General features: G+C 46.6%; 1 protein-coding gene across 1 annotated transcript in view; it reads left to right on the forward strand.

Annotated features, from left to right (window-relative positions):
* The first annotated feature begins 3,813 nt into the window (after positions 1 to 3,813).
* LOC106606251 (rho GDP-dissociation inhibitor 2) overlaps positions 3,814 to 27,496 on the forward strand; it is an 89,235-nt gene continuing 65,552 nt past the window's right edge. Inside the window, exon 1 of the mRNA XM_045719693.1 lies at positions 3,814 to 4,015. The gene's annotated coding sequence lies outside the window, so the exon portion shown is untranslated. The remainder of the gene's footprint in view (positions 4,016 to 27,496) is intronic.

A 27,496-nucleotide genomic window follows, 5' to 3' on the forward strand; every position in this document is an offset into this window, starting at 1 on the left:
CTATTCACTTGGTGAATGATACATACATAGAAATAGGTAGAATAGATAAGATCAATGCCATACAGTTGGTGTCATCTAGAGTAAATTATATTATATTCACTTGGTGGATGATACATACATAGAAATAGGTAGAATAGATAGGATCAATGCCATACAGTTGGTGTCATCTAGAGTAAATTAAATTATTCTATTCACTTCATGGATGGTGCAGACATAGAAATATGTAGAATAGATAGGATCAATGCCATACAGTTGGTGTAATTATCTATATTATATTCTATTCACTTGATGCATGGTACAGACATATAAATAGGTAGAATAGATAGGATCAATGCTATACAGTTGGTGTCATTATCTAGAGTATATTCACTCCCATCCACTTGCTGCATGGTAGGCCTACAGACATATCAAATCAAATCAAAGTTTATTTGTCACGTGCGCCGAATACAACAGGTGTAGACCTTACAGTGAAATGCTTATTTACAGGCTCTAACCAATAGTACAAAAAAGTTATTAGGTGAACAATAGGTAGTTAAAGAAATAAAAACAACAGTAAAAAGAGTGAAAAATTACAGCAGCGAGGCTATATACAGTAGCATACAGACACCGGTTAGTCAGGCTGATTGAGGTAGTATGTACATGTAGATATGGTTAAAATGACTATGCATATATGATGAACAGAGAGTAGCAGCAGCGTAAAAGAGGGGGGGGGCTCACAATGCAAATAGTCCAGTTAGCCAATGTGTGGGAGCACTGGTTTAGTTGGCCCAATTGAGGTAGTATGTACATGAATGTATAGTTAAAGTGACTATGCATATATGATAAACAGAGAGTAGCAGCAGCGTAAAAGAGGGGTTGGGTGGGGCACAGAATGCAAATAGTCTGGGTAACCATTTGGTTACCTGTTCAGGAGTCTTATGGCTTGGGGGTAAAAACTGTTGAGAAGCCTTTTTGTCCAAGACTTGGCACTCCGGTACCGCTTGCCATGCGGTAGTAGAGAGAACAGTCTATGACTGGGGCGGATGGGGTCTTTGACAATTTTTAGGGCCTTCCTCTGACACCGCCTGGTGTAGAGGTCCTGGATGGCAGGCAGCTTAGCCCCAGTGATGTACTGGGCCGTACGCACTACCCTCTGTATGCCTTGAGGTCGGAGGCCGAGCAGTTTCCGTACCAGGCAGTGATGCAACCGGTCAGGATGCTCTCGATGTTGCAGCTGTAGAACCTTTTGAGGATCTCAGGACACATGCCAAATCTTTTTTGTTTCCTGAGGGGGAGTAGGCCTTGTCGTGCCCTCTTCACGACTGTCTTGGTGTGTTTGGACCATGTTAGTTTGTTGGTGATGTGGACACTGGAAATAGACTGGAAATAATGTCCCCTGTCTCATGTCTAGTCTACTCTATTGCATTCCCTTTCAAGCCTGTTATCAAAGTGTACATTATCTATTGTCACAGACCCCAGGTCGACGCACATATAACATCTCCACACTGCTTCTATACCTGACACGAGATTCACCCCAAAATCACAATCCTAACAATGGCTAATTCCCCCCCATTTCCCTTCCTTATCGCCAATATGCAGAAAGTACTGTCTCCACTTGGACACCTTGACCAAAGTGCTGTCTCCAGTTGGACACCTTGACAAAGTACTGTCTCCAGTTGGACACCTTGACAAAGTACTGTCTCCAGTTGGACACCTTGACCAAAGTACTGTCTCCAGTTGGACACCTTGACCAAAGTGCTGTCTCCAGTTGGACACCTTGACAAAGTGCTGTCTCCAGTTGGACACCTTGACCAAAGTACTGTCTCCAGTTGGACACCTTGACCAAAGTACTGTCTCCAGTTGGACACCTTGACCAAAGTGCTGTCTCCAGTTGGACACCTTGACCAAAGTACTGTCTCCAGTTGGACACCTTGACCAAAGTGCTGTCTCCAGTTGGACACCTTGACCAAAGTACTGTCTCCAGTTGGACACCTTGACCAAAGTACTGTCTCCAGTTGGACACCTTGACCAAAGTGCTGTCTCCAGTTGGACACCTTGACCAAAGTGCTGTCTCCAGTTGGACACCTTGACCAAAGTGCTGTCTCCAGTTGGACACCTTGACCAAAGTACTGTCTCCAGTTGGACACCTTGACCAAAGTGCTGTCTCCAGTTGGACACCTTGACCAAAGTGCTGTCTCCAGTTGGACACCTTGACCAAAGTACTGTCTCCAGTTGGACACCTTGACAAAGTACTGTCTCCAGTTGGACACCTTGACCAAAGTGCTGTCTCCAGTTGGACTCCTTGACCAAAGTGCTGTCTCCAGTTGGACACCTTGACCAAAGTACTGTCTCCAGTTGGACACCTTGACCAAAGTGCTGTCTCCAGTTGGACACCTTGACCAAAGTGCTGTCTCCAGTTGGACTCCTTGACCAAAGTGCTGTCTCCAGTTGGACACCTTGACCAAAGTGCTGTCTCCAGTTGGACTCCTTGACCAAAGTGCTGTCTCCAGTTGGACTCCTTGACCAAAGTACTGCCTCCAGTTGGACACCTTGACCAAAGTGCTGTCTCCAGTTGGACTCCTTGACCAAAGTGCTGTCTCCAGTTGGACACCTTGACCAAAGTACTGTCTCCAGTTGGACACCTTGACCAAAGTACTGTCTCCAGTTGGACACCTTGACCAAAGTACTGCCTCCAGTTGGACACCTTGACCAAAGTACTGTCTCCAGTTGGACACCTTGACCAAAGTGCTGTCTCCAGTTGGACACCTTGACCAAAGTGCTGTCTCCAGTTGGACTCCTTGACCAAAGTGCTGTCTCCAGTTGGACACCTTGACCAAAGTGCTGTCTCCAGTTGGACACCTTGACCAAAGTGCTGTCTCCAGTTGGACTCCTTGACCAAAGTGCTGTCTCCAGTTGGACACCTTGACCAAAGTACTGTCTCCAGTTGGACACCTTGACCAAAGTGCTGTCTCCAGTTGGACTCCTTGACCAAAGTGCTGTCTCCAGTTGGACTCCTTGACCAAAGTGCTGTCTCCAGTTGGACTCCTTGACCAAAGTGCTGTCTCCAGTTGGACTCCTTGACCAAAGTACTGCCTCCAGTTGGACACCTTGACCAAAGTACTGTCTCCAGTTGGACTCCTTGACCAAAGTACTGCCTCCAGTTAGGCACAACTTATTCTGTCAAACAAGGGATAGTACTAGTTGCCCCCTAGAGAGAACAACCCTGCTTTATTTAATGTCTCCTCAACAAACAACGCAACCTGGTCTCAGAGCATTTCATATTATTCTTATATAAAAACGAGACACTCCATTTAATATGAAAAGTTATGTTTAGCAACTTTAGCAACTTTTCAACTACTTACTACTTTTTTGCTACTTTTAAACTACTTGGCATGTTAGCTAACCCTTCCCCTAAACCTAACCTTGACCCATTTAACTAACCTTAACTTTAACCATTTAACCTAACCCTAGCCTAGCTAACGTTAGCGAGCTAGCTAACATTAGCCACCTACCTACAATTTGTAACATATCATACGTTTTTTCAGCTTTGTTACCCAAGCTCTGCAATTCGTAACATATTGCAATTCGTAACATAACATAATACTAATTGCAATTCGTGAACTATCATACGTGTTTTGTAATTTCGTAACATATTGTATGTTTTTCAAATTCGTAACATTATAATGAAAATTGTCATTTGTAAAATATCATACTAAATGGGTGATGGACATCCACAAAATAATACATACATAACATATCATACAAAAGAGACTATATCGGATTTGCGTAAAGAATAATACGAAATGCTCTGAGACCAGGTTGAACAAAGACACCACGAGACGTGTACAGCTACAGAAGACATCAGTAACGAAGTAACGGATGTAAAAAAAAGACTGGTGTCATTTCGTGTGTACCGATCTTATTGGTAGATACGTTTATTTCCTGCTCAGAGAGAGTGAGAGATAGAGACGCAAGAGAAATAGTTTTATTTCTGCGCAAGTAAAGTTTTACAGAACAATTGTCCTTTGCTAAAAAGGTAAGAGTAATAATTTATCATCTAATGCAAGAGTATAATGTTGTGTTTGTTGTTTTGCGTGTAGGTTTGATGAGTTTCCGTGGTAAATTGTCGGGTGATTGACGCAGTTGCAGAGAGATTTGGTCATTTCATGCGCGTTGATTGTCTATAGATGATTTTGCGCGCATTGATAAATATGAGGGAAAGCACCTGACATCAAAAAGCCTGCCGTGGGCCTATCTGTAAACAGTTTTTGTACTTTTGAAAGACATCAGATACAGAAAACTTTTCCCATTCGGGAAGGAGCTAGGCCTACACTAGTCTACACAGTGACCCCTTTTTAAATGTTGCTCTAAATTATAGCAAACGTTCTCCCCTACTTATTAAGTGTAGGCCTACACTCATCTCTCTATTGAGGTCAGGCTTAGGTAGTGATTTAGGTGGAGGAACAAGTAGAGTCTGAACCAGAGACTGTCAGCAGACCCTGCCTTGCTCTAATGGCTAGTGATGAGTCGTTCGCGAACGAACGGAAAAACAACGTGTTTCTGCAAATAAATTACAAATGATTCTCTGAAGAGGGTGAATCCCCATTAAATAGTGTGGAGAGTTTATCAATCTGGTCCACGCTGATATTTTCAGTAAAGGCCATCTAATAATTTGGCCAGCTAAAAATGGATTTCAACACGCATTTCCCCATCTGACATAATGGTAGCCTCCCTTTTTGGCTTTACATGGGAGATTTTCTTTTTTTTTCTTGGTTCTTGATCGATTATTAAGCCGTTTGAACTAAGATCCGTTTGAGACCCATCCCTACACGTTCAACCAGCACCCTAGATTGGTCCCATCCCTACACGTTCAACCAGCACCCTAGATTGGTCCCATCCCTACACGTTCAACCAGCACCCTAGATTGGTCCCATCCCTACACGTTTAACCAGCACCCTAGATTGGTCCCATCCCTACACGTTTAACCAGCACCCTAGATTGGTCCTATCCCTACACGTTTAACCAGCACCCTAGATTGGTCCCATCCCTACACGTTTAACCAGCACCCTAGATTGGTCCCATCCCTACACGTTTAACCAGCACCCTAGATTGGTCCCATCCCTACACGTTTAAACAGCACCCTAGATTGGTCCCATCCGTACATGTTTAAACAGCACCCTAGATTGGTCCCATCCCTACACGTTTATACAGCACCCTAGATTGGTCCCATCCCTACACGTTTAAACAGCACCCTAGATTGGTCCCATCCCTACATGTTTAAACAGCACCCTAGATTGGTCCCATCCCTACACGTTTAAACAGCACCTTAGATTGGTCCCATCCCTACACGTTTAAACAGCACCTGAGATTGGTCCCATCCCTACAGAAGTGTTTAACCAGCACCCTAGATGGGTCCCATCCCTACATAGGTGTTTAACCAGCACCCTAGATATGTCCCATCCCCATGTAGGTGTTTAACCAGCACCCTAGATGGGTCCTATCCCTACGTAGGTGTTTAAACAGCACCCTAGATGGGTCCCATCCTTACGTAGATGTTTAACCAGCACCCTAGATTGGTCCCATCGCTAGGTAGGTGTTTAACCAGCACCCTAGATTGGTCCCATCGGTACGTAGGTGTTTAAGCAGCATCCTAGATGGGTCCCATCCCTACGTAGATGTTTAACCAGCACCCTAGATTGGTCCCATCGCTAGGTAGGTGTTTAACCAGCACCCTAGATTGGTCCCATCGGTACGTAGGTGTTTAAGCAGCATCCTAGATGGGTCCCATCCCTACGTAGGTGTTTAAACAGCACCCTAGATGGGGCCCATCCCTACGTAGATGTTTAAACAGCATCCTAGATGGGTCCCATCGCTACGTAGGTGTTTAACCAGCACCCTAGATGGGTCCCATCCCTATGTAGGTGTTTAACCAGCACCCTAGATGGGTACCATCCCTACGTAGGTGTTTAACCAGCACCGTAGATGGGACCCATCCCTACGTAGGTGTTTAACCAGCACCCTAGATGGGTCCCATTCCTACGTAGGTGTTTAACCAGCACCCTAGATGGGTCCCATTCCTACGTAGGTGTTTAACCAGCACCCTAGATGGGTCCCATTCCTACAGAAGTGTTTAACCAGCACCCTAGATGGGTCCCATCCCTACGTAGGTGTTTAACCAGCACCCTAGATGGGTGCCAACCCTACATAGGTGTTTAACCAGCACCCTAGATGGGTCCCATCCCTACGTAGGTGTTTAACCTGTTGGGGCTAGGGGGCAGTATTTTCACGGCCGGATAAAAAACAGACCCGATTTAAACTAGTTATTACTCTTACCCAGAAACGAGAATATGCATATAATTAGTAGATTTGGATAAAAAACACTCTAAAGTTTCTAAAACTGTTTCAATGGTGTCTGTGAGTATAACAGAACTCATATGGCAGGCCAAAACCTGAGAAGATTCCATGCAGGAAGTGCCCTGTCTGACAATTTGTTGTCCTTCTAGGGCATCTCTATCAAAAATACAGCATCTCTGCTGTAACGTGACATTTTCTAAGGCTTCCATTGGCTCTCAGAAGGCGCCAGAAAGTGGAATGAGAGCTCTGCAGTCTCTGGGCGAAAAAAGCAGGAGTTTTTGTGAGTGGTCAGGCAGGGAACACTGACACTGGAGTGCGCGTGCACGAGAGGACTCCATGTTTTTCTTTCTCTCTTTGAATGAATACAACGATTTTAAACAGCGTTTGACATGCTTCGAAGTACGGTAATGGAATATTTAGATTTTTTTTTGTCACGAAATGCGCCCGCAGGGTACTCTCCTGACATAATCTAATGTTTTGCTTTCACTGTAAATCCTTTTTGAAATCGGACAGTGTGGTTAGATTAACGAGAGTCTTGTCTTTAAAATGGTGTAAAATAGTCATATGTTTGAGAAATTGAAGTTATAGCATTTATGAGGTATTTGTATTTCGCGCCACACGATTCCACTGGCTGTTGACTAGGTGGGACGCAAACGTCCCACCTTGCCCAGGGAGGTTAAACAGCACCCTAGATGGGTGCCATCCCTACGTAGGTGTTTAACCAGCACCCTAGTAGGCCTAGAGGGCATTAACCTCTCTGGGGTATGTGGGACGCTACAAACATACAACTATTATATCCCATTTTAAAGATACACTTCTCGTTAATCCAACCACATTGTCCGATTTCAAAAAGGCTTTACGGTGAAAGCATAACATTAGATTATGTTAGGACAGCGCCGAGACAAGAAAAACCACACAGCCATTTTCCAAGCAAGGAGAGGCGTCACAAAAACCAGAAACGGAGCTAAAATTAATCACTAACCTTTGATGATCTTCATCAGATGGCACTCATATGACTTCATGTTACACAATACATGTATGTTTTGCTCGATTAAGTTCATATTTATATCCAAAAACCCCATTTTACATTGGCGTGTAATGTTCAGAAATGTTTTGCTTCCCAAAACTTCCGGTGAATTAGCACATCAATTTACAGAAATACTCATCATAAACGTTGATAAAATATTCAACAGTTATTCAAAGAATTATAGATACACTTCTCCTTAATGCAACCACTGTGTCAGATTTCAAAAAAGCAAATTTTACAATAATCTGAGTACAGCGCTCAGATATCAAAACAAGCCATACATATACCCGCCATTTTGGAGTCAACAGAAATGACAAAAATTACATTATTAATATTCACTTACCTTTGATGATCTTCATCGGAATGCACTCCCAGGAATCCCAGTTCCAGAATAAATGTTTGTTTTGTTCGATAAAGTTCATCTTTATGTCCAAATTCCTCCATTTTGTTTGCGCGTTAGGTTCACTAAGTCTAAGTCCAGACGAAAAGTCAAAAAAGTTATACTACAGTTTGTAGAAACATGTCAAACAATGTATAGAATCAATCTTTAGGATGTTTTTATCATAAATGTTCCATAATATTCCAACCGGACGATTCCTTTGTCTTCAAAAAAGAAAAGGAACACAGCTAACTCTCATGTGAGCGCGCGCCACTGAGCTCATGTCATTTTCTATGTCAGCTAATTCCAGGAGCTCTTATTCTCTCCCTATTCACAGTAGAAGCATGAAACAACGTTCTAAAGACTGTTGACATCTAGTGGAAGCCTTAGGAAGTGCAAAATGAACCCTAACTTACTGTATACTGTATAGGCAATCACTTGAAAAACTACAAGCCTCAGATTTCCACACTTCCTGGTTGGATTTTTCTCAGGTTTTTGCCTGCCATATGAGTTCTGTTATACTCACAGACATCATTCAAACAGTTCTAGAAACTTCAGAGTGTTTTCCATCCAAATATACTAATAATATGCATATCCTACCTTCTGAGCCTGAGTAGCAGGCAGTTTACTACGGGCACGCCTTTCATCTGGACGTCAAAATACTGCCCCCTACCCTAGAGAAGTTAAAACTGATATCAGCACTCTGCCTGCATCCTAAGGGAATAAGGTGCAAAAGTAGTACACTATAAAGGGAATAGGGTGACAAAGTAGTGCACTATATAGGGAATAGGGTGCCATTTAGGGCAAGGCCTCTGACCACCGCCTGAGTGTATACACAGATAGATTAAACAGATTGGCTTTAAAGCAAATATTCACCATCATTAAATATTGATTCATAGGGACTATTTATTATTCATCTGAATAATCTTACATTATTGATGTTGAACGCTGGTCAGAAATATCAGGTCCAGAGTAGAAGGGTTGGCGAGATCTGCGCTCCAAATGGCATTCTGTTCCCTATATAGTGCACTACTTTTGACCTGGTTCCATAGGATCCTGCATCTGGTCAAAAGTAGTTCACAATATAGAGGAATAGCAGGGTCCAATTTTGGGACACAATTCATCGCTGGAAGTGTGGAGGGAGTAATATGAAGTAGCTCCTAGATACACTGATCTAAGGTCTGTTTTATGTTCTGTCATCTAATGGTTCAGGTTAGTATTGGGGGGAGGGGATGCTGATCCTAGATCTATAGTTCAGGTTAGTATTGGGGGGAGGGGATGCTGATCCTAGATCTATAGTTCAGGTTAGTATTGGGGGGAGGGGATGCTGATCTTAGATCTGTAGTTCAGGTTGGTATTGGGGGGAGGGGATGCTGATCCTAGAGCTGTAGTTCAGGTTAGTATTGGGGGAGGGGATGCTGATCCTAGATCTCTAGTTCAGGTTAGTATTGGGGGAGGGGATGCTGATCCTAGATCTATAGTTCAGGTTAGTATTGGAGGGAGGGGATGCTGATCCTAGATCTATAGTTCAGGTTAGTATTGGAGGGAGGGGATGCTGATCCTAGATCTATAGTTCAGGTTAGTATTGGAGGGAGGGGATGCTGATCCTAGATCTATAGTTCAGGTTAGTATTGGAGGGAGGGGATGCTGATCCTAGATCTATAGTTCAGGTTAGTATTGGAGGGAGGGGATGCTGATCCTAGATCTATAGTTCAGGTTAGTATTGGGGGGAGGGGATGCTGATCCTAGATCTATAGTTCAGGTTAGTATTGGAGGGAGGGGATGCTGATCCTAGATCTATAGTTCAGGTTAGTATTGGAGGGAGGGGATGCTGATCCTAGATCTATAGTTCAGGTTAGTATTGGGGGGAGGGGATGCTGATCCTAGATCTGTAGTTCAGGTTAGTATTGGGGGGAGGGGATGCTGATCCTAGATCTGTAGTTCAGGTTAGTATTGGGGGGAGGGCATGCTGATCCTAGATCTGTAGTACAGGTTAGTATTGGGGGGAGGGGATGCTGATCCTAGATCTGTAGTTCAGGTTAGTATTGGGGGGAGGGGATGCTGATCCTAGAGCTGTAGTTCAGGTTAGTATTGGGGGGAGGGGATGCTGATCCTAGAGCTGTAGTTCAGCTGATCCTAGAGTTGATAATAAATGATCATCTTACTATGATAAGTATATATAATAACTAATAACTTATTATATCCAGTAATAATGCATTAGTCTTTTCTGTTGGCAGTTGGTATGAAAGTTAATATTGTTGATCAACCCATTGTTGAGAAATGTTGGTCTGTCTTCCTCTTTTGAGTCAGCATGAGTGTGCATGTGTGTGCGTGCCTGCGTGCGTGTGTGTGTGTGTGCGCATGTGTGTGCGTGCCTGCCTGTGTGTGTGTGTGCCTGCGTGTGTGTGTGTCTGCATGTGTGTGTGTCTGCATGTGTGTGTGTGCGCATGTGTGTGCGTGCCTGCGTGTGTGTATGTGCCTGCATGTGTGTGTGTGTCTGCATGTGTGTGTGTGTGTGTGCCTGCGTGTGTGTGTGTGCGTGCCTGCGTGTGTGTGTGCCTGCGTGTGTGTATGTGCCTGCATGTGTGTGTGTGTGTGCCTGCGTGTGTGTGTGTGTGTGCCTGCGTGCGTTTGTGAGAGAGAATACACCATATTATTTGTTAAATCTGTGTGTGTGTCTTCCGCTCCTTTGAGAATCTTTTTTTGGCATCTTCATTTCCTCCTGAACTGTAGCTAACAGAAGAACAAGTCAGATCAGCTTCTCACTCTCTCACCATCCTCACTGAACAGGCCTACAAACAGACTTACAGTCCTGGAGAATTATTGTTCTCCATCCATTAGGTGTGTGTTTGTCTTAATATGACCCGCCTCACACCCCTCTATACCAGCCCCTGATACTCCTTAAACCAGTTCATTAACCCCTATCTGACCACCCCTCTATACCAGCCCCTGATACTCCTTAAACCAGTTCATTAACCCCTATCTGACCACCCCTCTATACCAGCCCCTGATACTCCTTAAACCAGTTCATTAACCCCTATCTGACCACCCCTCTATACCAGCCCCTGATACTCCTTAAACCAGTTCATTAACCCCTATCTGACCACCCCTCTATACCAGCCCCTGATACTCCTTAAACCAGTTCATTAACCCCTATCTGACCATCAGTACAGTGGCATGGTTATGGTTGGCAGTAAGCCACATCATTAATCCCAGTTATCTATATACACATTATAGAGATATATCTCCTACATGACTTTGGTTTATTACATAGACATCCCATTACTCACTGGTGGACATTGGTATCCTAGCAACAGGACAAACAAAATCTGCTTTCTTTGTCAGGAAAAGTGAACATAGGTTCTGGTGAGTGTACTGATCCTAGATCTGTGCCTGCTAGAGGAAACTTCTACCCAAATCAATGTTTTATTGGTTGCATACACAGATTTGCAGATGTTATTGCAGGTGCAGCGAAATGCTTGTGTTTTCTAGCTCCAACAGTGTTGTAATATCTAGCAATACAAAACAATACACACAAAATACAGGAAATTAAGAAATATCAGAATGAGAAATGTCAGTATCAAAAAAATATATAAATATATTTATAATCCGGGTAGTTTTGGTCCTGGATGCTGATTGGCTGAAACCCGTGGTATATCAGACAATATAACATGGGTATGAAACTAAACGACTTGTTTACTGGTCTCATTACATTGGTAACCTGTTAATAATGAGCAATAAGGCTCATCGGGGGTTTGTGGTATATGATCAATATACCACGGCTAAGGGCTGTATCCAGGCTGTAGACTCTGTGATGCGTTGTGTCAAAGAACGGCCATATAGTGTACAAAACATCAGGAAAACCTGCTCGTTCCATGACATAGACTGACCAGGTGTTATACATGACATACATGACATAGACTGACCAGGTGTTATGCATGAAATACATGACATAGACTGACCAGGTGTTATGCATGAAATACATGACATAGACTGACCAGGTGGTATACGTGACATAGACTGACCAGGTGGTATACGTGACATAGACTGACCAGGTGGTATACGTGACATAGACTGACCAGGTGGTATACATGACATAGACTGACCAGGTGTTATACATGACATAGACTGACCAGGTATTATACATGACATACATGACATAGACTGACCAGGTGTTATACATGACATACATGACATAGACTGACCAGGTGTTATACATTACATAGACTGACCAGGTGTTATACATGACATAGACCGACCAGGTGTTATACATGACATACATGACATAGACTGACCAGGTGTTATACATGACATACATGACATAGACTGACCAGGTGTTATACATTACATAGACTGACCATGGTGTTATACATGACATAGACCGACCAGGTGTTATACATGACATAGACCGACCAGGTGTTATACATGACATAGATTGACCAGGTGTTATACATGACATAGACTGACCAGGTGTTATACATGACATACATGACATAGACTGACCAGGTGTTATACATGACATAGACTGACCAGGTGTTATACATGACATAGATTGACCAGGTGTTATACATGACATAGACTGACCAGGTGTTATACATGACATAGACTGACCCGGTGTTATACATGACATACATGACATAGACTGACCAGGTCTTATACATGACATACATGACATAGACTGACCAGGTGTTATACATGACATAGACTGACCAGGTGTTATGCATGACATAGACTGACCAGGTGTTATGCATGACATAGACTGACCAGGTGTTATACATGACATAGACTGACCAGGTGTTATGCATGACATAGACTGACCAGTTGTTATGCATGACATAGACTGACCAGGTGTTATGCATGACATACATAACATAAACTGACCAGGTGAATCCAGGTGAAAGCAGTGATCCCTTATTGATGTCACTTGTTAAATCCACTTCAATCAGTGTAGATGAAGGGGAGGAGACAGGTTAAAGAATGATTTTTAAACCTTGAGACAATTGAGACATGGATTGTGCATGTGTGCCATTCAGAGGGCAAGACAAACTATTTGTGCCTTTGAACGGGGTATGGTAGTAGGTGCCAAGTATACCAGTTTGTGTCAAGAACTGAAACGCTGCTGGGTTTCCCACGCACAACAGTTTCCTGTGTATATCAAGAATAGTCAAACACCGAAAGGACATCCAGCCAACTTGACACAACTGTGGGAACCATTGGAGTCAACATGGGCCAGAATCCCTGTGGAACACTTTCCAATTGAGGCAGCTCTGAAGGCAACTCAATATTACTTCCTGTTCATGTTTGTACACTCTGTGTATAATGGTGTGTATAGATGGTGTGTGTATAGATGGTGTGTATAATAGTGTGTATCATGGTGTGTATAATAGTGTGTATCATGGTGTGTATAATAGTGTGTATATATGGTGTGTATAGATGGTGTGTATAGATTGTGTGTATGGACAGTATATGAATAGAAACGATGTGGACAGCAGTAGTTATACAGTAGGATGAACCATGACTAGAATACAGTATATACATATGAAGTGGACAGCAGTAGTTATACAGTAGGATGAGCCTTGACTAGAATACAGTATATACATATGAAGTGGACAGCAGTAGTTATATAGGATGAACCATGACTAGAATACAGTATATACATATGAAGTGGACAGCAGTAGTTATACAGTAGGAGGAGCCTTGACTAGAATACAGTTTATACATATGAAGTGGACAGCAGTAGTTATACAGTAGGATGAACCATGACTAGAATACAGTATATACATATGAAGTGGACAGCAGTAGTTATACAGTAGGATGAGCCTTGACTAGAATACAGTTTATACATATGAAGTGGACAGCAGTAGTTATATAGGATGAACCATGACTAGAATACAGTTTATACATATGAAGTGGACAGCAGTAGTTATATAGGATGAACCATGACTAGAATACAGTATATACATATGAAGTGGACAGCAGTAGTTATACAGTAGGATGAGCCATGACTAGAATACAGTTTATACATATGAAGTGGACAGCAGTAGTTATACAGTAGGAGGAGCCTTGACTAGAATACAGTATATACATATGAAGTGGGTGAAACCGTATGTAAACATTATTAAAGTGACCAGTGTTCAATGACTAGATGTACATAGGGCAGCAGCCTGTAACGTGCAGGGTAGAGTACCGGGTGGTTAGTGACAGTGGTATTGGGCTGAACAGGCCAGGTCTCAGGGGCTGAGGTCCTTGAAAACTGGTTACCAAAGTAATTAGAACACTAAACAAGTAATTGTGTTTAATTTAAATGAATTACTGTTGTAATTATGTGCTGTAGGTGTCCTGGAGGGAAGGTAGTGTGCCCCCGGTGACGCGTTGGGCAGACCGCACCACCCTCTGGAGATCCCTGCGGTTGCGGGCGGTGCAGTTGCCGTACCAGGCGGTGACGCAGCCCAACAGGATGCTCTCAATTGTGCTTCTGTAAACGTTTGTGAGGGTTTTAGGCGCCAAATTTCTTCAGCCTCCTGAGGCTGAAGAGGCGCTGTTGTGCCTTCTTCACCACACTGTCGGTTTGGGGGGACCATTTCAGGTCCTCAGTGATGTGAACGCAGAGGAACTTGAGGCTTTTGACCCTCTCCACTGCAGCCCCGTCGATGTGGATGGGGCCGTGCTCTCTCTGCTGTCTCCTGAAGTCCACGATCAGCTCCTTGGTTTAGTTAACGTTAAGGGACAGGTTATTTCCTGGCACTACTCCGCCAGGGCCCTCAGCTTGGAGGGAACTATGGTGTTGAAGGCTGAGCTGTAATTGATGAAAACATTCCTTCCAAGGGTTTGGAACCTAAATTATTTTCCAATTGTTTTGTTCTGAACAGAACCATTATATTTTTAGTTCCGTTCCACTGTTCCGACCAGCAAAATAAAGTTCTGAACAGAACCATTATATTTTTAGTTCCGTTCCACTGTTCTGACCAGCAAAATAAAGTTCTGAACAGAACCATTATATTTTTAGTTCCGTTCCACTGTTCCGACCAACAAAATAAAGTTCTGAACTGGTTACAACCCCCCCAAAAAAGTACTGGTTTATATCATTCCTTTTTAAACCTCTGAAATAAATCAAAATGAACATTTAGCTGGACATTAAATGACTTCAGGATAGAGCAGCTTGCTGTGGAGCAGGACAGCTATGTACATGGACAGACAAGTGTAGTGTAGTGTAGGGTAGAGTAGAGTAGGGTAGAGTGGTGTAGTGTAGGGTAGGATAGTGTAGGGTAGGGTAGAGTAGTGTAGTGTAGGGTAGGATAGTGTAGGGTAGGGTTGTGTAGGGTAGAGTGGTGTAGAGTAGGGTAGTGTAGGGTACGATAGTGTAGGGTAGGATAGTGTAGGGTAGGGTATGTTAGTGTAGTGTAGGGTAGGATAGTGTAGGGTAGGGTTGTGTAGGGTAGTGTAGAGTAGTGTAGTGTAGGGTAGGATAGTGTAGGGTAGTGTAGGGTAGTGTAGGTTAGGATAGTGTAGGGTAGGGTATGTGTAGTGTAGTGTAGGGTAGTATAGTGTAGGGTAGGGTGGTGTAGGGTAGGGTGGTGTAGGGTAGTGTAGGGTAGGATAGTGTAGGGTAGGGTAGTGTAGTGTAGGGTAGGATAGGATAGTGTAGGGTAGGGTAGGGTAGTGTGGGGTAGTGTAGAGTAGTATAGTGTAGGGTAGGATAGTGTAGGGTAGGATAGGGTCGGGTAGTGTAGTGTAGTGTAGTGTAGGGTAGGATAGGGTCGGGTAGTGTAGGGTGAGGGTAGTGTGAGGGTAGGGTAGTGTAGGGTAGGGTAGTGTAGGGTAGGGTCGTGTAGGGTAGGTTAGGGTCGTCTAGTGTAGGGTGGGGTCGGGTCGTGTACGTGTAGGGTAGTGTAGGGTAGGGTAGTGTAGGGTAGAGTAGTGTGGGGTAGGGTAGGGTCGTGTAGGGTAGGGTCGTGTAGTGTAGGGTAGGGTCGGGTAGTGTAGGGTAGTGTAGGGTCGGGTAGTTTAGGGTAGGGGAGTGTGGGGTAGGGTGGGGTAGTGTAGGGTAGGGTGGGGTCGGGTAGTTTAGGGTAGGGTAGTGTGGGGGTAGGGTAGGGTAGGGTCGGGTAGTGTAGGGTAGGGTAGGGTGGTGTGGGGTAGGGTAGGGTCGTGTAGGGTAGGGTAGGGTCGTGTAGTGTAGCGTAGGGTCGTGTAGTGTAGTGTAGGGTAGGGTCGTAGGGTCGGGTCGTGTAGGGTAGGGTCGTGTAGGGTAGTGTAGGGTAGTGTAGTGTAGATTAGAGTAGGGTTGGATAGTGTAGGGTAGGGTATGGTAGGGTAGTGTAGAGTAGTGTAGGGTAGAATAGTGTAGGGTTGGGTATTGTAGGGTAGGGTAGTGTAGGGTAGTGTTAGGGTTGGTTAACTCTCTAGGTACCTCTGAGGTACCAAACCCCTTCACAGGGTTGGTTAACTCTCTAGGTACCTCTGAGGTACCAAACCCCTTCACAGGGTTGGTTAACTCTCTAGGTACCTCTGAGGTACCAAACCCCTTCACAGGGTTGGTTAACTCTCTAGGTACCTCTGAGGTACCAAACCCCTTCACAGGGTTGGTTAACTCTCTAGGTACCTCTGAGGTACCAAACCCCTTCAAAGGGTTGGTTAACTCTCTAAGTACCTCTGAGAGAGATGCAGAAGAGATAGAGAGAGGAAGAGGGTAATGACTGTGAGAGAGATGTAGAAGAGAGAGAGAGAAATGACTTTAAGAGAGATACAGAAGAGATAAATATGGTATTGACTGTGAGAGAGATGCAGAAGAAAGAGAAAGAAGGTAATGATTGTGAGAGATGCAGAAGAAAGAGAAAGAGGGTAATGACTGTATGAGAGATGCAGGAGAGAGAGAGAGGGTAATGACTGTGAGAGAGATGCAAGAGAGAGGGTAATGACTGTGTGAGAGATGCAGGAGAGAGAGAGGGTAATGACTGTGTGAGAGAGGGTAATGACTGTGAGAGAGATGCAGGAGAGAGAGGGTAATGACTGAGAGAGATGCAGGAGAGAGAGAGAGGGTAATGACTGTGTGAGAGATGCAGGAGAGAGAGAGGGTAATGACTGTGTGAGAGAGGGTAATGACTGTGATAGAGATGCAGGAGAGAGAGAGGGTAATGACTGTGTGAGAGATGCAGGAGAGAGAGAGGGTAATGACTGTGTGAGAGAGGGTAATGACTGTGTGAGAGATGCAGGAGAGAGAGAGGGTAATGACTGTGAGAGATACAGGAGAGAGAGAGAGAGAGGGTAATGACTGTGAGAGATGCAGGAGAGAGAGAGAAGGTAATGACTGTGAGAGATGCAGGAGAGAGAGGGTAATGACTGTGTGAGAGATGCAGGAGAGAGAGAGGGTAATGACTGTGTGAGAGATGCAGGAGAGAGAGAGGGTAATGACTGTGTGAGAGATGCAGAAGAGAGAGAGAGGGGGTAATGACTGTGTGAGAGATGCAGGAGAGAGAGAGGGTAATGACTGTGTGAGAGAGGGTAATGACTGTGTGAGAGATGCAGGAGAGAGAGAGAGGGTAATGACTGTGAGAGATACAGGAGAGAGAGAGAGAGAGGGTAATGACTGTGATAGAGATGCAGGAGAGAGAGATGGTAATGACTGTGTGAGATGCAGGAGAGAGAGAGGGTAATGACTGTGTGAGAGAGGGTAATGACTGTGTGAGAGATGCAGGAGAGAGAGAGGGTAATGACTGTGAGAGATACAGGAGAGAGAGAGAGAGAGAGAGGGTAATGACTGTGTGAGAGATGCAGGAGAGAGAGAGAGAAGGTAATGACTGTGAGAGAGATGCAGGAGAGAGAGGGGGTAATGACTGTGTGAGAGATGCAGGAGAGAGAGAGAGAGGGTAATGACTGTGTGAGAGATGCAGGAGAGAGAGAGAGGGTAATGACTGTGTGAGGGATGCAGGAGAGAGAGAGAGGGTAATGACTGTGTGGGAGATGCAGAAGAGAGAGAGAGGGTAATGACTGTGTGAGAGATACAGGAGAGAGAGAGGGTAATGACTGTGTGAGAGATGCAGGAGAGAGAGAGGGTAATGACTGTGAGAGATGCAGGAGAGAGAGGGTAATGACTGTGTGAGAGATACAGGAGAGAGAGAGAGGGTAATGACTGTGAGAGATGCAGGAGAGAGAGAGAGAGAGGGTAATGACTGTGATAGAGATGCAGGAGAGAGAGATGGTAATGACTGTGTGAGAGATGCAGGAGAGAGAGAGGGTAATGACTGTGTGAGAGAGGGTAATGACTGTGTGAGAGATGCAGGAGAGAGAGAGGGTAATGACTGTGAGAGATACAGGAGAGAGAGAGAGAGAGAGGGTAATGACTGTGTGAGAGATGCAGGAGAGAGAGAGAGAAGGTAATGACTGTGAGAGAGATGCAGGAGAGAGAGGGGGTAATGACTGTGTGAGAGATGCAGGAGAGAGAGAGAGGGTAATGACTGTGTGAGAGATGCAGGAGAGAGAGAGAGGGTAATGACTGTGTGAGGGATGCAGGAGAGAGAGAGAGGGTAATGACTGTGTGGGAGATGCAGAAGAGAGAGAGAGGGTAATGACTGTGTGAGAGATACAGGAGAGAGAGAGGGTAATGACTGTGTGAGAGATGTAGAAGAGAGAGAGAGAAATGACTTTAAGAGAGATACAGAAGAGATAAATATGGTATTGACTGTGAGAGAGATGCAGAAGAAAGAGAAAGAAGGTAATGATTGTGAGAGATGCAGAAGAAAGAGAAAGAGGGTAATGACTGTATGAGAGATGCAGGAGAGAGAGAGAGGGTAATGACTGTGAGAGAGATGCAAGAGAGAGGGTAATGACTGTGTGAGAGATGCAGGAGAGAGAGAGGGTAATGACTGTGTGAGAGAGGGTAATGACTGTGAGAGAGATGCAGGAGAGAGAGGGTAATGACTGAGAGAGATGCAGGAGAGAGAGAGAGAGGGTAATGACTGTGTGAGAGATGCAGGAGAGAGAGAGGGTAATGACTGTGTGAGAGAGGGTAATGACTGTGATAGAGATGCAGGAGAGAGAGAGGGTAATGACTGTGTGAGAGATGCAGGAGAGAGAGAGGGTAATGACTGTGTGAGAGAGGGTAATGACTGTGTGAGAGATGCAGGAGAGAGAGAGGGTAATGACTGTGAGAGATACAGGAGAGAGAGAGAGAGAGGGTAATGACTGTGAGAGATGCAGGAGAGAGAGAGAAGGTAATGACTGTGAGAGATGCAGGAGAGAGAGGGTAATGACTGTGTGAGAGATACAGGAGAGAGAGAGAGGGTAATGACTGTGAGAGATGCAGGAGAGAGAGAGAAGGTAATGACTGTGAGAGATGCAGGAGAGAAAGGGGGTAATGACTGTGTGAGAGATGCAGGAGAGAGAGAGGGTAATGACTGTGTGAGAGATGCAGGAGAGAGAGAGGGTAATGACTGTGTGAGAGATGCAGGAGAGAGAGAGAGGGTAATGACTGTGTGAGAGATGCAGAAGAGAGAGAGAGGGGGTAATGTGTGTGTGAGAGATGCAGGAGAGAGAGAGGGTAATGACTGTGTGAGAGAGGGTAATGACTGTGTGAGAGATGCAGGAGAGAGAGAGAGGGTAATGACTGTGAGAGATACAGGAGAGAGAGAGAGAGAGGGTAATGACTGTGATAGAGATGCAGGAGAGAGAGATGGTAATGACTGTGTGAGAGATGCAGGAGAGAGAGGGTAATGACTGTGTGAGAGAGGGTAATGACTGTGTGAGAGATGCAGGAGAGAGAGAGGGTAATGACTGTGAGAGATACAGGAGAGAGAGAGAGAGAGAGAGGGGTAATGACTGTGTGAGAGATGCAGGAGAGAGAGAGAGAAGGTAATGACTGTGAGAGAGATGCAGGAGAGAGAGGGGGGTAATGACTGTGTGAGAGATGCAGGAGAGAGAGAGAGGGTAATGACTGTGTGAGAGATGCAGGAGAGAGAGAGAGGGTAATGACTGTGTGAGGGATGCAGGAGAGAGAGAGAGGGTAATGACTGTGTGGGAGATGCAGAAGAGAGAGAGAGGGTAATGACTGTGTGAGAGATACAGGAGAGAGAGAGGGTAATGACTGTGTGAGAGATGCAGGAGAGAGAGAGGGTAATGACTGTGAGAGATGCAGGAGAGAGAGGGTAATGACTGTGTGAGAGATACAGGAGAGAGAGAGAGGGTAATGACTGTGAGAGATGCAGGAGAGAGAGAGAGAGAGGGTAATGACTGTGATAGAGATGCAGGAGAGAGAGATGGTAATGACTGTGTGAGAGATGCAGGAGAGAGAGGGTAATGACTGTGTGAGAGAGGGTAATGACTGTGTGAGAGATGCAGGAGAGAGAGAGGGTAATGACTGTGAGAGATACAGGAGAGAGAGAGAGAGAGAGAGAGGGTAATGACTGTGTGAGAGATGCAGGAGAGAGAGAGAAGGTAATGACTGTGAGAGATGCAGGAGAGAGAGGGTAATGACTGTGTGAGAGATACAGGAGAGAGAGAGAGGGTAATGACTGTGAGAGATGCAGGAGAGAGAGAGAAGGTAATGACTGTGAGAGATGCAGGAGAGAAAGGGGGTAATGACTGTGTGAGAGATGCAGGAGAGAGAGAGGGTAATGACTGTGTGAGAGATGCAGGAGAGAGAGAGGGTAATGACTGTGTGAGAGATGCAGGAGAGAGAGAGAGGGTAATGACTGTGTGAGAGATGCAGAAGAGAGAGAGAGGGGGTAATGACTGTGTGAGAGATGCAGGAGAGAGAGAGGGTAATGACTGTGTGAGAGAGGGTAATGACTGTGTGAGAGATGCAGGAGAGAGAGAGAGGGTAATGACTGTGAGAGATACAGGAGAGAGAGAGAGAGAGGGTAATGACTGTGATAGAGATGCAGGAGAGAGAGATGGTAATGACTGTGTGAGAGATGCAGGAGAGAGAGGGTAATGACTGTGTGAGAGAGGGTAATGACTGTGTGAGAGATGCAGGAGAGAGAGAGGGTAATGACTGTGAGAGATACAGGAGAGAGAGAGAGAGAGAGAGAGAGGGTAATGACTGTGTGAGAGATGCAGGAGAGAGAGAGAGAAGGTAATGACTGTGAGAGAGATGCAGGAGAGAGAGGGGGTAATGACTGTGTGAGAGATGCAGGAGAGAGAGAGAGGGTAATGACTGTGTGAGAGATGCAGGAGAGAGAGAGGGTAATGACTGTGAGAGATGCAGGAGAGAGAGGGTAATGACTGTGTGAGAGATACAGGAGAGAGAGAGAGGGTAATGACTGTGAGAGATGCAGGAGAGAGAGAGAAGGTAATGACTGTGAGAGATGCAGGAGAGAGAGGGGGTAATGACTGTGTGAGAGATGCAGGAGAGATAGAGAGGGTAATGACTGTGTGGGAGATGCAGAAGAGAGAGAGAGGGTAATGACTGTGTGAGAGATACAGGAGAGAGAGAGAGAGAGGGTAATGACTGTGTGAGAGATGCAGGAGAGAGAGAGGGTAATGACTGAGAGATGCAGGAGAGAGAGGGTAATGACTGTGTGAGAGATACAGGAGAGAGAGAGAGGGTAATGACTGTGAGAGATGCAGGAGAGAGAGAGAAGGTAATGACTGTGAGAGATGCAGGAGAGAGAGGGGGTAATGACTGTGTGAGAGATGCAGGAGAGAGAGAGGGTAATGACTGAGAGATGCAGGAGAGAGAGAGAGGGTAATGACTGTGTGAGAGATGCAGGAGAGAGAGAGGGTAATGACTGTGTGAGAGATGCAGGAGAGAGAGAGAGGGTAATGACTGTGTGAGAGATGCAGGAGAGAGAGAGGGTAATGACTGTGTGAGAGATGCAGGAGAGAGAGAGGGGGTAATACCTGTGTGAGAGATGTCGTGTAGGGTAGGGTCGGGTAGGGTAGGGTGGTGTGGGGTAGGGTCGGGTCGTGTAGGGTAGGGTAGGGTCGTGTAGGGTAGCGTAGGCTCGGGTAGTGTAGGGTAGGGTCGTGTAGTGTAGGGTAGAGTAGTGTAGGGTCGGGTCGTGTAGGGTCGGGTTGTGTAGGGTAGGGTCGTGTAGTGTAGGGTAGTGTAGGTTAGGGTCGGGTAGTGTAGGGTAGCGTAGGGTAGGGTCGTGTAGGGTCGGGTCGTGTAGTGTAGGGTAGTGTAGGGTCGGGTGGGGTAGGGTCGTGTAGGGTAGGGTAGAGTCGTGTAGGGTAGGGTCGGGTAGTGTAGGGTAGGGTCGTGTAGGGTAGGGACGTGTAGTGTAGGGTAGTGTAGGGTCGGGTAGGACAGGGTAGGGTCGGGTAGTGTAGGGTAGGTTGGTGTGGGGTAGGGTAGGGTCGTGTAGTGTAGGGTCGGGTAGTGTAGTGTAGGGTAATGTAGGGTAGGGTAGGGTAGTGTGGGGTAGGGTAGGGTAGTGTGGGGTAGGGTAGGGTCGTGTAGGGTAGGGTAGGGTCGTGTAGCGTAGGGTCGGGTAGTGTAGTGTAGGGTAGGGTCGTGTAGGGTAGGGTACGGTAGGGTAGTGTAGGGTAGTGTAGGGTAGAGTAGAGTAGTGTAGAGTAGGGTAGTGTAGGGTAGTGTAGGGTAGCATAGTGTAGGGTAGGGTAGTGTAGGGTAGAATAGTGTAGTGTAGGGTAGTGTAGGGTAGTGTAGGGTAGGGTAGTGTAGGGTAGGATAGGATAGTGTAGGGTAGAGTAGTGTAGGGTAGTGTGGGGTAGTGTAGAGTAGTATAGTGTAGGCTAGGATATTGTAGGGTAGGATAGGGTTGGGTAGTGTAGTGTAGGGTGAGGGTAGGGTGAGGGTAGGGTAGGGTCGTGTAGGGTAGGGTAGGGTCGTGTAGGGTAGGGTAGGTTAGGGTCGTCTAGTGTAGGGTAGTGTGGTAGGGTCGGGTAGTGTAGGGTAGAGTAGTGTGGGGTAGGGTAGGGTCGTGTAGGGTAGGGTCGGGTAGTGTAGGGTAGTGTAGGGTCGGGTAGTTTAGGGTAGGGTAGTGTAGGGTCGGGTAGTGGTTACGGTGGTGTGGGGTAGGGTAGGGTCGTGTAGGGTAGGGTCGTGTAGGGTAGTGTAGGGTAGTGTAGTGTAGAGTAGGGTAGAGTAGGGTAGGGTGGTGTGGGGTAGGGTAGGGTCGGGTAGTGTAGGGTAGGGTCGGGTAGTGTAGGGTCGGGTAGTGTAGGGTAGAGTAGTGTGGGGTAGGGTAGGGTCGTGTAGGGTAGGGTCGTGTAGGGTAGGGTCGGGTAGTGTAGGGTAGTGTAGGGTCGGGTAGTTTAGGGTAGGGTAGTGTGGGGTAGGGTCGGGTAGTGTAGGGTAGTGTAGAGTAGGGTCGGGTAGTGTAGGGTAGGGTGGTGTAGGGTAGGGTCGGGTAGTGTAGTGTAGAGTAGGGTAGTGTAGGGTAGGATAGTGTAGGGTAGAGTAGTGTAGGGTAGAATAGTGTAGTGTAGGGTAGGGTGGTGTAGGGTAGTGCAGGGTAGTGTAGGGTAGTGTAGTGTAGGGTAGGGTGGTGTGGGGTAGGGTAGGGTCGGGTAGTGTGGGGTAGGGTCGGGTGGTGTAGGGTCGGGTAGGGTAGGGTGGTGTGGGGTCGGGTAGTGTCGTGTAGGGTAGGGTAGGGTCGTGTAGGGTCGGGTAGTGTAGTGTAGGGGTAGTGTAGGGTAGGGTAAGTTAGTGTAGGGTAGGGTAGTGTGGGGTAGGGTAGGGTCGTGTAGGGTAGGGTAGGGTCGTGTAGTGTAGGGTAGGGGTAGGGTCGTGTAGGGTAGGGTGCGTGTGAGTGTAGGGTCGGGTAGTGTAGGGTAGGGTTCGGTGTAGGGTAGGGACGTGTAGTGTAGGGTAGTGTAGGGTCGGGTAGGACAGGGTAGGGTCGGGTAGTGTAGGGTAGGTTGGTGTGGGGTAGGGTAGGGTCGTGTAGTGTAGGGTAATGTAGGGTAGGGTCGGGTAGTGTAGGGTAGGGTAGTGTGGGGTAGGGTAGGGTAGGGTAGGGTCGTGTAGCGTAGGGTCGGGTAGTGTAGTGTAGGGTAGGGTCGTGTAGGGTAGGGTACGGTAGGGTAGTGTAGGGTAGTGTAGGGTAGAGTAGAGTAGTGTAGAGTAGGGTAGTGTGGGGTAGTGTAGGGTAGCATTGTGTAGGGTAGGGTAGTGTAGGGTAGAATAGTGTAGTGTAGGGTAGTGTAGGGTAGTGTAGGGTAGGGTAAGGTAGTGTAGGGTAGTGTAGGGTAGGATAGGATAGTGTAGGGTAGAGTAGTGTAGGGTAGGGTAGTGTGGGGTAGTGTAGAGTAGTATAGTGTAGGCTAGGATATTGTAGGGTAGGATAGGGTTGGGTAGTGTAGTGTAGGGTGAGGGTAGGGTGAGGGTAGGGTAGGGTCGTGTAGGGTAGGGTAGGTTAGGGTCGTCTAGTGTAGGGTAGTGTGGTAGGGTCGGGTAGTGTAGGGTAGAGTAGTGTGGGGTAGGGTAGGGTCGTGTAGGGTAGGGTGCGTGTAGTGTAGGGTAGGGTCCGGGTAGTGTAGGGGGAGTGTAGGGTCGGGTAGTTTAGGGTAGGGTAGTGTAGGGGTCGGGGTAGGGGTGGTGTGGGGTAGGGTAGGGTCGGTGTAGGGTAGGGTCGTGTAGGGTAGTGTAGGGTAGTGTAGTGTAGAGTAGGGTAGTGTAGGGGTAGGATAATGTAGGGCAGAGTAGGGTAGTGTAGGGTAGGATAGTGTAGGGCAGAGTAGGGTAGGGTGGTGTGGGGTAGGGTAGGGTCGAGTAGTGTAGGGTAGGGTCGGGTAGTGTAGGGTCGGGTAGTGTAGGGTAGAGTAGTGTGGGGTAGGGTAGGGTCGTGTAGGGTAGGGTCGTGTAGGGTAGGGTCGGGTAGTGTAGGGTAGTGTAGGGTCGGGTAGTTTAGGGTAGGGTAGTGTGGGGTAGGGTCGGGTAGTGTAGGGTAGTGTAGAGTAGGGTCGGGTAGTGTAGGGTAGGGTTGTGTAGGGTAGGGTCGGGTAGTGTAGGGTAGGATAGTGTAGGGTAGAGTAGTGTAGGGTAGAATAGTGTAGTGTAGGGTAGGGTAGTGTAGGGTAGTGTAGGGTAGTGTAGTGTAGGGTAGGGTGGTGTGGGGTAGGGTAGGGTCGGGTAGTGTGGGGTAGGGTCGGGTAGTGTAGGGTCGGGTAGGGTAGGGTGGTGTGGGGTCGGGTAGGGTCGTGTAGGGTAGGGTAGGGTCGTGTAGGGTCGGGTAGTGTAGTGTAGGGTAGTGTAGGGTAGGGTCAGTTAGTGTAGGGTAGGGTAGTGTGGGGTAGGGTAGGGTCGTGTAGGGTAGGGTCGTGTAGTGTAGGGTAGGGTAGGGTCGTGTAGGGTAGGGTCGTGTAGTGTAGGGTCGGGTAGTGTAGGGTAGGGTAGTGTGGGGTAGGGTAGGGTCGTGTAGGGTAGGGTTGGGTCGTGTAGTGTAGGGTCGGGTAGTGTAGTGTAGGGTAGGGTCGTGTAGAGTAGGGTCGTGTAGGGTGGGTGGGGTCGTGTAGGGTAGGGTCGTGTAGGGTAGTGTAGGGTCGTGTAGGGTAGCGTAGGGTAGTGTAGTGTAGGAAAGAGTAGGGTAGGGCAGGGTAGCGTAGGGTAGGGTGGTGTAGGAGATATCAGTGGGCATGTTGTTCTTATCTGAATTAGGCCAACAAAATGATACCTATTGAGGAACGGCTTCTATGAAGGCCTCTCGTACAAGACAGTACACCGTAAAATAGAAAGTGCCATTTTCCTGAAGAATTGTGTGCTTGCGTCAGCTGTCCAGTAGTCTGTCATTCAGAGGTCAACAAACTGACATCATAAAGCAAACATTCCCAGAAGTTATTTTCCCACCATGATAGTAGAACTAGAATAGCAATGCTAGTATATATTCAAATAACAGTGTAATCTGATCCCAGGGCCGGGATTCAATCCGTATTTAAAGGGGATTTCTGATTGAGTGGGGCATTTGCAGTGTTTACTGTGAACGTTAAGTTTGATTCTAGATCAGGGTCCTGTTTCCAAAGCTCTCTACTACAGACCCTGGTTCGATTCCAGGCTGTATCACAACCGGCCGTGATTGGGAGTCCCATAGGGTGGCGCGCATTTGGCCCAGCGTCGTCTGGGTTTGGTTGGTGTAGGCCGTCATTGTAAATAATAATTTGTTCTGAACTGACTTCCCTAGTTAAATAAAGGATAAATAAAACAGTTATTACTCCCTTCTCATTTCCAAAGTTCTCCTAAACAAGCTGCCAACATACCTCACTTCTTTGTTGAAGTATAAAAATATGAGGTACCTGAGGTACCAAACCCCTTCACAGGGTTGGTTAACTCTTCAGGTACCTCTGAGGTACCAAACCCCTTCACAGGGTTGGTTAACTCTCTAGGTACCTCTGAGGTATCAAACCCCTTCACAGGGTTGGTTAACTCTCTAGGTACCTCTGAGGTACCAAACCCCTTCACAGGGTAGGTTAACTCTTCAGGTACCTCTGAGGTACCAAACCCCTTCACAGGGTTGGTTAACTCTTCAGGTACCTCTGAGGTACCAAACCCCTTCACAGGGTTGGTTAACTCTTCAGGTACCTCTGAGGTACCAAACCCCTTCACAGGGTTGGTTAACTCTCAAACCTTCACAGGGTTGGTTAACTCTCTAGGTACCTCTGAGGTACCAAACCCCTTCACAGGGTTGGTTAACTCTCAGACCTCTGAGTACCAACCCCTTCACAGGGTTGGTTAACTCTCTAGGTACCTCTGAGGTACCAAACCCCTTCAAAGGGTTGGTTAACTCTCTAGGTACCTCTGAGAGAGATGCAGAAGAGATAGAGAGAGGAAGAGGGTAATGACTGTGAGAGAGATGTAGAAGAGAGAGAGAGAAATGACTTTAAGAGAGATACAGAAGAGATAAATATGGTATTGACTGTGAGAGAGATGCAGAAGAAAGAGAAAGAAGGTAATGACTGTGAGAGATGCAGAAGAAAGAGAAAGAGGGTAATGACTGTGTGAGAGATGCAGGAGAGAGAGCGGGGGTAATGACTGTGTGAGAGAGGGTAATGACTGTGAGAGAGATGCAGGAGAGAGAGGGTAATGACAGAGAGATGCAGGAGAGAGAGCGAGGGTAATGACTGTGTGAGAGATGCAGGAGAGAGAGAGGGTAATGACTGTGAGAGATGCAGGAGAGAGAGCGGGGATAATGACTGTGTGAGAGAGGGGGTAATGACTGTGATAGAGATGCAGGAGAGAGAGAGGGTAATGACTGTGTGAGAGATGCAGGAGAGAGAGGGTAATGACTGTGTGAGAGAGGGTAATGACTGTGTGAGAGATGCAGGAGAGAGAGAGAGGGTAATGACTGTGTGAGAGATGCAGGAGAGAGAGAGGGTAATGACTGTGAGAGATACAGGAGAGAGAGAGAGAGAGAAGGTAATGACTGTGAGAGAGATGCAGGAGAGAGAGGGGGTAATGACTGTGTGGGAGATGCAGAAGAGAGAGAGAGGGTAATGACTGTGAGAGATACAGTAGAGAGAGAGAGAGGGTAATGACTGTGTGAGAGATGCAGGAGAGAGAGAGGGTAATGACTGTGAGAGATGCAGGAGAGAGAGGGTAATGACTGTGTGAGAGATACAGGAGAGAGAGAGAGGGTAATGACTGTGAGAGATGCAGGAGAGAGAGAGAAGGTAATGACTGTGAGAGATGCAGGAGAGAGAGGGGGTAATGACTGTGTGAGAGATGCAGGAGAGAGAGAGGGTAATGACTGTGTGAGAGATGCAGGAGAGAGAGAGAGGGTAATGACTGTGTGAGAGATGCAGGAGAGAGAGAGAGAGAGAGGGTAATGACTGTGTGAGAGATGCAGGAGAGAGAGAGAGGG

This window comes from Salmo salar, chromosome ssa06 (assembly GCF_905237065.1).
Source record: "Salmo salar chromosome ssa06, Ssal_v3.1, whole genome shotgun sequence".
NCBI classification, from domain to species: domain Eukaryota; kingdom Metazoa; phylum Chordata; class Actinopteri; order Salmoniformes; family Salmonidae; genus Salmo; species Salmo salar.